The sequence below is a fragment of the Hylobates moloch genome, unplaced genomic scaffold (assembly GCF_009828535.3).
Source record: "Hylobates moloch isolate HMO894 unplaced genomic scaffold, HMol_V3 SCAFFOLD_16, whole genome shotgun sequence".
Lineage (NCBI taxonomy): Eukaryota > Metazoa > Chordata > Mammalia > Primates > Hylobatidae > Hylobates > Hylobates moloch.
In genome coordinates, this window is record NW_026652291.1 from 41,778,295 (window position 1) to 41,792,330 (window position 14,036).

The 14,036-nt window shown below is 41.7% G+C and overlaps 1 protein-coding gene across 4 annotated transcripts in view; it reads left to right on the plus strand.

Annotated features, from left to right (window-relative positions):
- Nucleotides 1-4,145: 4,145 nt before the first annotated feature.
- WDR89 (WD repeat domain 89) overlaps nt 4,146-14,036 on the plus strand; it is a 67,115-nt gene continuing 57,224 nt past the window's right edge. For all 4 annotated transcript variants that reach the window (XM_032179723.2, XM_032179725.2, XM_058429684.1 and 1 more), the window contains exon 1: nt 4,146-4,276. The gene's annotated coding sequence lies outside the window, so the exon portion shown is untranslated. The remainder of the gene's footprint in view (nt 4,277-14,036) is intronic.

Consider the following 14,036-nt stretch of genomic DNA (forward strand, 5'->3'; position numbering starts at 1 on the left):
TAGGGAGGAAGTCCACAAGGAATTTCCTTGTAGCAAATTGTGATGAAGGAGGTAAGCAGTTGTTTTATCCTTGCAGCTATCTCACTGAGGAACAGAATGGGAGGTAGGTTTGCCCCATGCAGTTCCCAGCTTGACTTTTCCTTTTGACTTAGTGATTTTGGGGTCCTGAGATTATTTTCTTTTCACAGTTCTAACCACCTGAGCTAACTGGCCAATACCATTCTTTCATATCAGACACTAACTAAAACATTTGTGATTTTTTCTTTGACTTCTCTCCCCACAAGATCTTTAAACTGCACTTGTCATGTCCTAAATCACTGACCTCCAAATATGGTTTTGATCACATACTTCTCAAAAAAATTTTACCACTTACTCAATACATATATATTTTTACATAAACATTGCAAAAATGGCCAGGCTTGGTGGCTCATGCCTGTAATCCTGGCACTTTGGAGGCCGAGGTAGAAGGATCCACTTGAGGCCAGGAGTTTGAGACCAGCCTGGCCAACATAGTGAGAACCTGCCCCTATTGAAGAAAAAAAAAAAAAGGGCCAGGCATGGTGGCTCACCTGAGATCGGGACTTCGAGACCAGCCTGATCAACATGGAGAAACTCCATCTCTACTCAAAATACAATTAGCCAGGCGTGGTGGTGAATGCCTGTAATCCCAGCTACTGGGGAGGCTGAGGCAGGAGAATCACTTGAATCCAGGAGGCAGAGGTTGTGGTGAGCTGAGATCGCACCACTGCACTCCAGCCTGGACAACAACAGCGAAACTCTGTCTCAAAACAAACAAACAAAAAACAAAACAAAAAACAAACAAAAAAGATTTTTTAAAAAGCTTATATTGTTATATGTAAAAAATTTAAAAACACAGAAATGTAAAGAAAAATGTTGAGAATAAAAAGGACATACAAATAAGCGTTCTAATAGTCTCTTCCTGCATCTCAAGAGTCGTTTCATTCATCTTACTTTGAGTTTACTTGGTTCTTTTTTTTGTTTAGTTTTGTTTTAGACAGGGTCTCACTCTGTCATCCAGGCTGGAGTGCAGTGTCGAGATGATGATTCATTGTAACCTCTGTCTCCTGGGCTGAAGCAGTCCTCCCATCTCAGCCTCCCAAACTGCTGGGATTACAGGTATGCACTACCATACCCAGCCTGAGTTCACGTCTTAAACTATTTCCCAACAGAGCACAAAGATGATTCACAGGTTCACACTGTTAAAGGTAGTAATGGTGCCTGTTTAAATATGTTTTTTAAATTCTCAACATAATTTTTTTTCTTTAAAATAGAACATTTTGGGTGGCTCAGTGGTTCACACCTGTAATGCCAGCACTTTGGGAGGCCAAGGCAGGTGGATCTCTTGAGGCCAGGAGCTCAAGACCAGCCTGGCCAACATAGCAAAACCCAGTCTCTACTGAAAATAGAAAAAATTAGCTGGGCGTGGTGGCACGCGCCTGTAATCCCTGCTATTCTGGAGGCTGAAGCATGACAATCGCTTGAACCTGGGAGGTGGAGGTTGCAATGAGCCAAGATTGTGCCACTGCACTCCAGCCTGGGTAACAGAGGGAGACTCTGTCTCAAAAATAAATAAATAAATGAAACATTTTAGAAGCTTCCAAAAGTGCTGAGAGAACACTTAGAATTTAAATCAGCCAAATGTGGCCACAGTTTAGTCACTCAGCTGATCCATCATCCAGCTAAACAGCACTAACCACAGTAGCCTTGATTCAGTTTTTAATGGTGTTTATTCTTAGTTATATGACATTTAATTAACATGTTAAATGAACTACTGATTTAAAATAAGAGGCAAAAGGAAAACACCATTAAAATGCTAGCTAATGAAAAGCATTAAAAATGTAATTCTGCATTTTTGCCACAGTCATCTTCACCCATCCATACGTTTCACCTACTACATCATATAGAATATTACAAGGATAAATATATCGATGATTGACACCCAATTTCGCTCTTCATTTATTGAAATAAAAAGGAGTGTGAGCTTGTAATCCTAGCACTTTGGGAAGCCGAGGCAGGAGCCTCATTTGAACTCAGGAGTTCTAGACCAGCCTGGGCAACATAGCGAATCTCTGTCTACACAAAAAATACAGCCAAGCGCGGTGGCTCACGCCTGTAATCCTAGCACTTTGGGAGGCCGAGACACGTGGATCACTTGAGGCCAGGAGTTTGAGACCAGCTTGTCCAACATGGTGAAAGCCTGTCTGTACTAAAAATACAAAAGAGTAGCCGGGCACGGTGGCACGTGCCGGTAGCCCCAGCTACTCGGGAGGCTGAGGCAGGAGAATCTCTTGAACCCGGGAGGCGGAGGTTGCAATGAGCTGAGATCGGGCCACCGCACTCCAGCCTGGGCGACTGAGCGAGACTCCATCTCAAAAGAAAAAAAAATATCTGGGCTTGACGGCGTGTGCCAGTAGTCTCAGCTATTCAGGAGGTTGAGGTGGCAGGCTCACTTGAGCCCAGGATGTCGAGGCTGCAGTGAACCATGATCCCACCTCCTGCCAGTGCACTGTAGCCTGGATGACAGAGCGAGACCCTGTCTCCAAAACAAAACAAAACAAAGAGCTAAATCTGTAATGTTTCCTTTACAAACAACCTGAAACCTTCTCTAATCATTTAGAAATGACACAAAAATGACAAAAACAATTCGATATTTTAAACAAAAATGAACAATTACAAGCATCAGTAATGAAAGCAGTTTTTGCTTAGCTTTAATTCTGTAAAGTGTAATTAATTTTAATCTAGAAATGTAGAAGTATTATATACATCCCAAATCATGTTTTTTTTTCTTCTACAGTCTAAAGTTTTTATTACATGTAAAATAGGAAAAAAATATTAAAATTTTTCGAAAGCGAAAAGTCTACTCAGGAAGTTTTTGGTATTTATTAATGGTTTTACTTTTGCTAGACACAAAAATGAAATACTGCTAAATTAGCTCACAGAAGAGTTCAGGATTCTATAGAGTCAGGAAAAGCCTGTCCTAAACTGTTTTAATAAAGGCTGCAAATAGACATTATAATACAGACTTTAATAATATACAATGTGTATTCCTCCCGATGGTGGTCTTGCTTGACATTTTAAGCATAGCCCTATTTTCCTGTCAAGACAGCAGCCAGTTCTGCTTCACGTCATAACAACACTTGATTCATGTAAGCAGCTGCTACCCATGCCATCACAGTACACATAATTGCTAAATGTAGGGTTCAAATAATCGTAAATGGACACTAATATGAAAACCAGACTGTTTTGTTGTAACAGCAAAAGTTTTAGAAACAAATAATTTTAGTATCTACTTAGTACAGTAATCATGAACATACAGTATAGAGCTAGGCACAGCAGTAAATTGTTGGAAACACGAATTTATTGTTTACGAACATACATGCAGCGTTTACACATTTCTTATATGTTGTCTTTAATGCTGCTGATAAACGAAAGGATAAAAAGTCCAACAAACCACAATAAATGTCAACGGGTGTTATTAACAATATGGAAGAACTCAGTAGCAACACCCACATTTAAAGCTACAGGACTCGAAAGTTCCGGACTACAAATCCCAGAGTTCCCTAGAGCCGAGGCGGAGCTACCTTCAAACTGATAGCTTTTTTACCCAATGACAGCCAGAGAATTCCTAAACCATTCAGCCCGGCCTGAAGGGCTGCTTTCTTCGCGTGAAAACAATAAGGTATTACGTAGACTTTCTGAACACGAGTGGTAGTTTCAGGGCCTGAGTCTAACTACTAAATTATTTCTCTCCGCATTAGTCTCCAAGTCATCTTAATAACTCTCTAACCAACTCTGGCTCGGTGGAAACTCGAACGTCTAAATGCTGAAACTCACATACATCAGGACCAGCGGATGCATCCAGTCGGCCACGAGAAAAGCAGGAGCCGCCTTATTCTTGCCTTTTATTGGCCACGCATCCCACCAATGGGCCCACTAAACTTCCGCTAACGCAGCGTACGGCGTGGTGGTATGAGCGTTGTACGTACGCTGGGTCTACGAAGGGGCGTTCTGATCTCGTCCAATCGGAAGCTAGCAAGAATTCCCCGCGCCTCTGTGACCCACTTCCTTCGCGTCGCGTTACGACCCATTTCTTTCGCGTCGCGTTACGGCCCACTTCTCTGCAGCCGACCAATCCTCTTGATTTTCTTGTGCGCATTACCCAATCAGAGAGGTCGAGGCGGGGTTCCAGTCGACCTCTGTAAGCCGCCGAGCAGCCTGCGTTTTCTCCGGTACAGGTTGAGGGCTCGCTACTAAGGTACATTTTGCTGGGCCAGGCTGGGCGGGGTCCCCGGGATGGGCAGTCCTCTCGACGAGCGGCGACGCCGTGGTTGAGTCTAGAAAGCTAGAGTCGCTGGACAGCTATCGCGGGAGCGCGGAGGGAAGTGGGAGGTCTGGACGGAGCGTGCACGTGTTGGAGGTCTCGCTCCGCGGTCGTGCTGGCCCTGGCCAAAGAACCTTCTGCGGGTCAGGCTGCTGTTGCCTGTGCTGTTCCCAGTATTTCCTCTGGGGTGTTTTTCAGTAAAAGCCAAACGCCCTTGCTCATTTTCAGGGAAAGACCTGTTTCCTCCTGCTCTTCCCTCTCCACGGATACTCTCCCCACCGCCTTCTGGGTTTAGTATAATCCTTTTGTAGGCCAGAAAGCAGATTTTCACTTGGGAAGAGACGACCCGTAGTATGGGATGTGGTATGATACCAGCAACTGGTCTATTATATAATTTAAACCACATGGCTATCTAAAGAGGTAGGTACTGTGAGTGTTCTCATTTTCACGGGAAGAAGCAGTGTTAGACATTACTCATTCTTGTGTTTCCTTTAGCTTGTCTCTGACAAATTGTGGCATTCAGCTTCCATGGATGTAAAATTAAAAGATGGTATAATTTGTAAAATGTTGCTCTTGTTTTCTTTTTTTTTTTTTTTTTTGAGATGGAGTCTCAGTCTGTCTCCAGGCTGGAGTGCGGTGGGGCGATGTCGGCTTACTGCAACTTCCGCCTCCCGGGTTCAGGCGATTCTCCAGCCTCAGCCTCCCGAGTAGCCGGGATTATAGGCGCCTGGCACCACGCCCGGCCAATTTTTGTATTTTTAATAGAGACGGGGTTTCACCATGCTGGTCAGGCCGATCTCGAACTCCGGACTTAAGGTGATCCACCCGCCTCGGCCTCCCAAAGTGCTGGGATTACAGGCGTGAGCCACCGTGCCCGACCGTTTTCTTTACTAACTTGAAATTATTTAAAAAGTCAATAAAAGCCTGGGTGCAGTGGCTCACGCCGGTAATCCCAGCACTTTGGGAGGCCGAGGTGGGCGGATCACCTGAGGTAGGGAGTTCGAGACCAGCCTGACTAACACGGAGAAACCCCCGTCTCTACTACAAATACAAATATGTGGCGGGCGCCTGTAGTCCCAGCTACTCGGGAGGCTGAGGCAGGAGGATCGCTTGAACCCGGGGGGCGGAGGTTGCAGTGAGCCAAGATCGTGCTGCGGCACTCCAGCTTGGACGACAGAGTGAGACAGCGTCTCAAAAAAAAAGAAAAAAAAAGTCAGTAAAACACACCTAGAAGTGAATTAATTGATTGTTACCAAGGTAAATGATCTAGAGGAAAGACATCGCAGTAGGCGCCAGTTATTGACCTTTGACTGGACAAGTCAGCATCAGCTTTTTCACCTGTATAATTGAAATACATACCAAACTTGACTGCTTAGAGTTCTGAGGATTAAATAATTTAATAGATACAAAATATGTTACCGATGAAAGCCACGTGACTGTTTCTGCTTTTCAAATTGTCTCTTGTGGAACCTGGACTGCATTGCAACCTATGGTCAAGTAAAACAGTGGTAACTTGCAGTCAAGTACCATTTAAGTGAGAAATTCTCTGAAACGTCTATGGACAGCTTATCTCCTTGCTCAGTATTCAGGAATACTTTCCTGTGAATGCAGCTATGTTACTTACCTGGTTTGTATTCTTACCTTAGACTGTTGTAGCTATTGTAAAGCAAAAGTAAAATCAAGCCCGTGTAACTACTTTTTGGGTTCTTCTCGCTCACTTTGTATTATGATCCATGCAGGGTGTTTTTCCAGACGGGAGTGTGGTGGCACAGTCTTAGCTAACAGCAGCCTCGGACTTTGGGCTCAAGTGATCCTCCTGCCTCAGCCTCCCAAGTGGCAGGGATTACACACGAGCCACTGTGCCAAACCCATGAAGTTTTTGAGTTGTACTTTTGTACTAAAGTCATGACTACTTTTTCTGCAGTTGACACTATTTGCTGCAAATACGACTGAAGATGCTACTGCTTTTTTACTTTTTCCCTATGTGCTTTAAAGAACTACATTTTCAATGATTTCTATGTATTTTAGATGTTTTCATTTACTTGGTAGAAAATACAAGAGAATTTTGATAAATCTGAACTGGAATGGTCTTTATGTTAATTCTGTTCAATATTTTAGGGCAGATTATGTACAGATTATCGCCAAACTGTCAGAAGGATGTATTTTGTTCATGTGGCTACGGTAACAAATTACAACAAATTTAGTGACTTCAAATAACACACATTTATTCTTTCTGCCTTTGTTTCTTTCTTTTTTTTTTTTCCTTTGGTGAAAAGTACACACTTAAGAAAGGGGAGTGCAGATGTACTCAAGAGAGTCATCTCTTCCTTTTTTTTTTTTTTTTTTTTTTTTTTTTGTTGAGGTCTCACTATGTTTCCCAGGCGGGTCTCAAACTCCTGGGCTCAAGCAATCCTCCCACCTTGGCCTCCCAAAGTTCTGGCATTACTGGCATGAGCCACCATGCCCAGCCTCATTTATTCCCTTTTAGTTCTGGAGATCAGAAGTATGAAATCAGTTTCACTGAACTAAAGTCAAAGTGTTGCAGGCCCAGTTCCTTCTGGAGGCTCTGAGAGGAAGAGCCATTTCCTTACCTTTTTCAGCTTTTACTGGCTGCCTGTCTTCCTTGGCTTGTGGCTCTTTTCTGCATAGCACATCACTCTATCATCATATCACTTTCTCATCTGTAGTCACATCTCCCTCTGCCTCTCTTATGAGGACATTTGTGATTATATTAAGGACCTCCCAGATAATCAAGGATACTATCTCCATCTCAAGATACTTTGTAAAGTCCCTTTTGTCATACAATGAAACAGTCATAGGTTCCAGGAATTAAGACCTATGTATCTTTGAGGGCCAGTGTTCAGCCTGCCACAGGAAGGTATAAAGAGTAAGACATCGTATCCCATAAAGTCTCACAGGGACTATAAGAGAAAAAGAAATTCACAGTAAATGGTTGCTGAGTTAGACTTTCTTATTACTGTGAAAATAACCTAAGTCACCACAGGTTGGAGCTTTGCCAACTTTTCCACTGGAATATCTTTAATAACAAAGGTAAATGAATATTCCTGTGATATTTGGAAACAAAGTCTGAATTAATACTTTAGAAGAGTAAAATTTCTTTGAATTCTAATCTTATAATTTAAAATTTTATGTGACTTTCGCATTCAGTTTTATATGTTCATGGTTGATGCTGTTTTGAATTATATCTGAGCATTGCTGTTCTAGAGAAGAGACTGTTTATTCTGTAGTTTCATTATTATTTTACTTTTAAATTTATTTTTAGAGATGGGGGTCTCACTGTGTTGCCTACGCTGGACTCAAACTCTTGGGCTCAACTGATGTTCCCACCTAAGCCTCCTAGCTGGGACTATGGGCATGCAACCCAGTGCCCAGCTAATGTAGCTTCTTGTAATTTTATTTTTTGAGGGGGCAGTGGCTTTTTTTAAAAAATTGTTTTTTGGCCGAGAACGGTGGCTCACGCCTTTAATCCCAGCACTTTGGGAGGCCGAGGCGGGTGTATCACCTGAGGTCAGGAGTTTGAGACCAGCCTGGCTAACATGGCAAAACCCCGTCTCTACTAAAAAATACAAAAATTAGCTGGGGATGATGGTGCGCGCCTGTAGTCCCAGCTACTAGGGGGGCCGAAGCAGAAGGATTGCTTGAACCTGGGAGGTGGAAGTTGCAGTGAGCAGAGATCGTGTCATTGCACTCCAGCCTGGGCAACAGAGCAAGACTCTGTTTTGAAAAATAAAAAATTATTTTTCCATAAGTTACTGGGGTACAGGTGGTATTTGGTTATATGAGTAAGTTCTTTAGTAGTGATTTGTGAGATTTTGGTGCACATATCACCTGAGCAGTATACACTGCACCATATATATTTGTAGTCTTTTAATCTCTTGCCCCCCCTCACCCCGGCCAAGTCCCCAAAGTCCATTGTATCATTCTTATGCCTTTGTGTCCTCATAGCTTAGCTCCCACATATCGGTGAGAACATATGATGTTTGGTTTTCTATTCGTGAGTTACTTCACTTGGAATAATAGTCTCCAGTCTCATCCAGGTTATGGCAAATGCTGTTAACTCATTCCTTTTTATGGCTGCATAGTATTCCATTATATATATATATATATATATACACACACACACACACACACACATACATACACATGTATATATACATATATACACATATATATACACACACACATATATACACACACACACACACACACACACACGCCCACCACAGTGTCTTTATCCACTCGTTGACTGATGGGCATTTGGATTGGTTCCACAATTATGCAGTTGTGAATTGTGCTGCTATAAACATACGTGTGCAAGTATCTTTTTCAAATAATGACTTCTTTTCCTCTGGGTAGATATACAGTAGTGGGATTGCTGGATCAAATGTTAGTTCTGCTTTTTAATTCTTTAAGGAATCTCCACACTGTTTTCCATAGTGGTTGCACTAGTTTACATTCCCCCCAGCAGTGCAGAAGTGTTCCCTGTTGACCACATCCACGCCAGCATCTCTTGTTTTTTTATTCTTCAATTATGGCCATTCTTGCAGGAGTGAGATGGTATCACATTGTGGTTTCGATTTGCATTTCCCTGATCATTAGTGATGTTGAGCATTTTTTCATAGGTGTTGGCCATTTGTATATCTTCTTTTGAGAATTGTCTCTTCGTGTCCTTAGCCCACATTGTGATGGGCTTGTTTGTTTTTTTCTTACTGATTTGAGTTCGTTGTAGATTCTGGATATTATTCCTTTGTCAGATGTGTAGATTGTGAAGATTTTCTCCCACTGTGTTGTCTGTTGACTCTGCTGACTATTCCTTTTGCTGTGCAAAAGCTCTTTAGTTTAATTAGGGTCCAGCTATTTATCTTTGTTTTTATTGCATTTGCTTTTGGGTTCTTGGTCATGAAATCCTTGCCGAAGCCGATGTCTAGAAGGGTTTTTCCAATGTTATCTTCTAGAATTTTTAGTTTCAGGTCTTGGGTTTAAGTCCTTAATCCATCTTGAATTTATTTTTGAATAAGGTGAGAGATGAGGATCCAGTTTCATTTTTCCTACATGTGGCTAGCCAATTATCCCAGCACCATTTGTTGAAAAGGATGTCCTTTCCCCCACTTTATGTTTTTGTTTGCTTTGTCGAAGATCAGTTGACTGTAAGTATTTGGGCTTATTTCTCTATTCTGTTCCATTGGTCTGTGTGTCTTATTTTTATACCAGTACCATGCTGTTTTGGTGACTATGGCCTTATAGTATAGTTTGAAATCAGTTAGTGTGATGCCTCCAGATTTGTTCTTTTTGCTTAGTCATGCTTTGGCTACGCGGGCTCCTTTTTGGTTCCATATGAATTTTAGGATTGTTTTTTCTAGTTCTGTGAAGAATGATGGTGATATTTTGATGGGGATTGCATTGAATTTGTACATTGCTTTTGGCAGCATGGTCATTTTCACAATACTGATTCTACCCATCCATGAACACGGGATGTGTTTCCATTTGTTTGTGTCATCTATGATTTCTTTCAGCAGTGTTTTGTAGTTTTCCTTGTAGAGGTCTTTTGACTCCTTTGTTAGGTATATTCTTTTTTTCTTCTTCTTCTTTCTTTTTTGAGATGGAGCCTTGCCCTGGCTCACTGTAACCTCCACCTCCCGGGTTTGAGCAGTTCTCCTGCCTGAGCCTCCCAAGTAGCTGGGACTACAGGTGTGCACTACCATACCTGGCTGATTTTTTGTATTTTTGAAAGAGATGGGGTTTTACCATGTTGGCCAGGCTGGTCTCGAACTCCTGACCTCAAGTGATCCACCTGCCCTGGCCTCCCAAAGTGCTGGGATTACAGGCTTGAGCCACCACCCAGCCTGTTAGGTTTATTCCTAAGTTTTGTTTGTTTGTTTTTGCAGCTATTGTAAAAGGGGTTGAGTTCTTGATTTGATTCTCTGCTTGGTTGCTGTTGATACATAGAAGAACTACTGATTTGTGTACATTAATCTTGTATCCAAAAGTTTTGCTGAAATCTTTTATCAGTTCTAGGAGCTTTCTGGAGGAGTCCTTAGAGTTTTCAAGGTAATTGACCATGTCTTCAGCAAACAGTGACAGTTTGACTTCCTCTTTACTGATTTGGATGCCCTTTATTTCTTTCTGTTGTCTAATTGCTCTGGCTAGGACTTCCAGTAGTATGTTGAGGAGGAATGGTGAGAGTGGGCGTCCTTGTCTTGTTCCAGTTCTCAGAGGGAATGCTGTCAGCTTTTTCCCCGTTCAGTATTATGTTGGCTGTGGTTTGTCATAGATGGTTTTTATTACATTAAGGTATGTCCCTTATATGCTGATTTTGCTGAGAGTTTTAATAATAAAGGGATGCTGGATTTTGTCAAATGCTTTTTCTGCATCTATTGAGATGATCATGTGATTTTTGTTGTTCTGTTTATGTGGTGTATCACATTTATTGACTTGTGTATGTTAAACCTTCCCTGCATTCCTGGTATGAAACCTACTTGATCATGGAGGATTATCTTCCTGATATGTTGTTGGATTCAGTTAGCTAGTATTTTGTTAAGGATCTTAGCATCTGTGTTCATCAAGGATATCGGTCTGTAGTTTTGTTTTTTGGTTACATCCTTTCCTGGTTTTGGTATTAGGGTGATGCTGACTTCATAGAATGAATTAGGGAGAATTCCTTTGTTATCTTGTGGAATAGTGTCAAAAGGATTGGTACCAATTCTTTGAATGTCTGGTAGAATTCTGCTGTGAATCCATCAGGTCCTGAACTTTTTTTTTTTTTTTTTTTTTTGAGATCGAGTCTTGCTCTCTCCAGACTGGAGTGCAGTGGCGTGATCTCAGCTCAGTGCAGCCTCTGCCTCCCAGGTTCAAGTGATTCTCCTGCCTCAGCCTCCCCAGTAGCTGGGACTACAGGCATGCATCACCATGCCCAGCTAATTTTTTTTTTTTTTTTTTTTTGAGACATAGTTTTGTTTTTGTTGCCCAGGCTGCAGTGCAATGGTGCGATCTCGGCTCACCACAACCTCCGCCTCCCAGGTTTAAGCGATTCTCCTGCCTCAGCCTTCCCAAGTAGCTGGGATTATAGGCATGTGCCACCATGCCTGGCTAATTTTGTATTTTTAGTAGAGACGGGGTTTCATCATGTTGACCAGGCTGGTCTTGAACTCCTGATCTTAGGTGGTCTGTCTGCCTCAGCCTCCGAAAAGTGTTGGGATTACAGGTGTGAGCCACCGTGCTTGGCCTTGTTTTTTCTTTAAGCTATCTATTTCCCTGAATATTTCTCCCTTCACTTCTTTTTTTTTTTTGAGAGGGAGTCTCACTCTCACTCTGTCGCCCAGGCTGGAGTGCAGTGGCGCGATCTTGGCTCTCTGCAACCTCTGCCTCCTGATTCAAGCAGTTCTCCCTGCCTCATCCCCCCGAGTAGCTGGGATTACAGGCACCCACTACCAGGCCTAGCTAATTTTTGTATTTTTAGTAGAGATGGGGTTTCACCATGTTGGTCGGGCTGGTAATGAGCTCCTGACGTCAGGTGATCCACTGGCCTTGGGCTCCCAAAGTGCTGGGATTACAGGTATGAGCCACCGTGCCTGGCCAGTTTTTGTGTTTTTAGCAGAGACAGGGTTTCACCATGTTGGCCAAGCTGGTCTGGAACTCCTGGACTGAAGTGATACACCTGTCTCGGCCTCCCAAAGTATTGGGTTTATAGGTGTGAGCCACTGTGCCCAGCCTGAAATGTAAGTAATTATTAATATGTTAAACATCTTTCTATTTGGAGATTGGAATTATGTGCTGATGATTTTTACAGTTCTCGTAATTTTAATTTTTAGACCTCCTGCTAGATGGCAGTAGTAATCACTGCTAAGGGCCAGGAAGGCAACTTTTAAAACAGTTTGATAGCTTAAGTCTAATTCTTATGTTTAGTGAAGTTACAACTGACCGTACATGATTTTCAGTTCTTTTTATCCTTCACATCTGATCTACAAAGCACATGTGAACTTTTTAACCTCTTAATATCTGTTTTTTTCCGGATAATTCAATAATTATGCCTTTTGTTTGTTATTTCTCTGATATCAGGGTTTTTTACTGTGTTCAGTAGAGAGGAAATGAGTTTAGAACTTAGTAGATTCTGATCTTCCCACATTATAACACCAAAGTGGTTAAAAGAACTAGTTCTGCTATATTTTTACATGAGTATTATACAGGCTATAAATATTTACGTTTAGGGATTTGTTTTGATTTCTATTTCAATGTAGTCCTTTTGAATGGTCTCCTAATTTGGAAAATTAAGTAGTGAATCAACCTCAAAATGCAAAACGAAGTCTGTAGCTGTTGATAAATATTTATAAAATATTGCTTTATTGTCTGAGAGATATGTTTACATGATTATAAACTATCCAGTGTCAGGAAAAGCCTCATTCTGGCTTAATCTTATTTCATCTACCAATTAACAGTGGAAATTTTAAAAATCATTAATATGTTAAAGTGTCTTTCTGCTTGATGAATTAGGGTAGCATTTGTAGGGGAACATTTGTATTATGAATTCACCTTAGAAGCATCTAGTCAATACACATACATAAGTATATATATACTTACACATATATTTATATATAAAAGGGGTAGAAATCCTGTCAAATACTAGTTTATTCTGCAGGTTATCATTTGACACTACATATTGCATTTCTTTGACATTCTTTATACTCCCACCTAGTGGTATTTGAGTGCTGCTTTTGTGCCAGGCACCATTCTGAGCATTTAACGTGGTAATTAATTTATGAAACCCTGTAGCGTTGGTATTGCTATCTCCTGTTTAAACTATAGGAAACTGAAACAGACAGCTAGTAAAGCCAGGATTTGCGCTCTGGCATTCTGACTCTATACCCATTCTCAGCTATCATGCAATACCTGTCTCAGCTTCCTCATCTAAAACATTGTAATAAAAGGACTATCTTTTAGGGTTATTGGGATGGTTCAGTGAAGCAATTCATGTGAAGAGGCTGACACAGTAACCTAGAATGGTAATGATCAGTTAATACTAGCTGTCATTTGGCTACTTTTCTGGTTTTCTTCCCATTCTTTTTTCATTTTTGTCTGTTATAGGATGCTTGGCCTGCTGCTTACTATCATTCTGTATAATTCGTATGTAGCAGGCACATCCAGTTTACTAGTTTGGGTTTTTTCTTTTTTGAGACAGAGTCTTGCTCTATCATCCAGGCTGGAGTGCAGTGGTGTGATCACAGCACACTGCAACCCCCACCTCCCAGGTTCAATTGATTCTCCTGTCTTAGCCTCCCTAGTAGCTGAGACTACAGGTTTGCGCCACCATGCCCGGCTAATTTTTGTATTTTTTTAAGTAGAGATGGATTTCACTATGTTGGCCAGGCTGGTCTTGAACTCCTGGCCTCAGGTGATCCACCCACCTCGGCCTCCCAAGGTGCTGGGATAATGGGCTTGAGCCACCATGCCCAACCTACTTTCCTAGTTTTTAATTGCTGCTACTTCCTATAGTCTGATAACAGAATCCTGTACTTTCCCTCTGAGTTGTAGACTGATGTATACAAATGTTTGCTGCACATTTGCCCTTGGCCATCCCCAGAAGTCCCTCAGGCTTATATGAGTAAAACTAAGGGCATTTCGTTGTTTTTTCCCCCATTTTCTTGATTTTTGGATTTTCTTTTTTTTGGGTGGGGGGCAG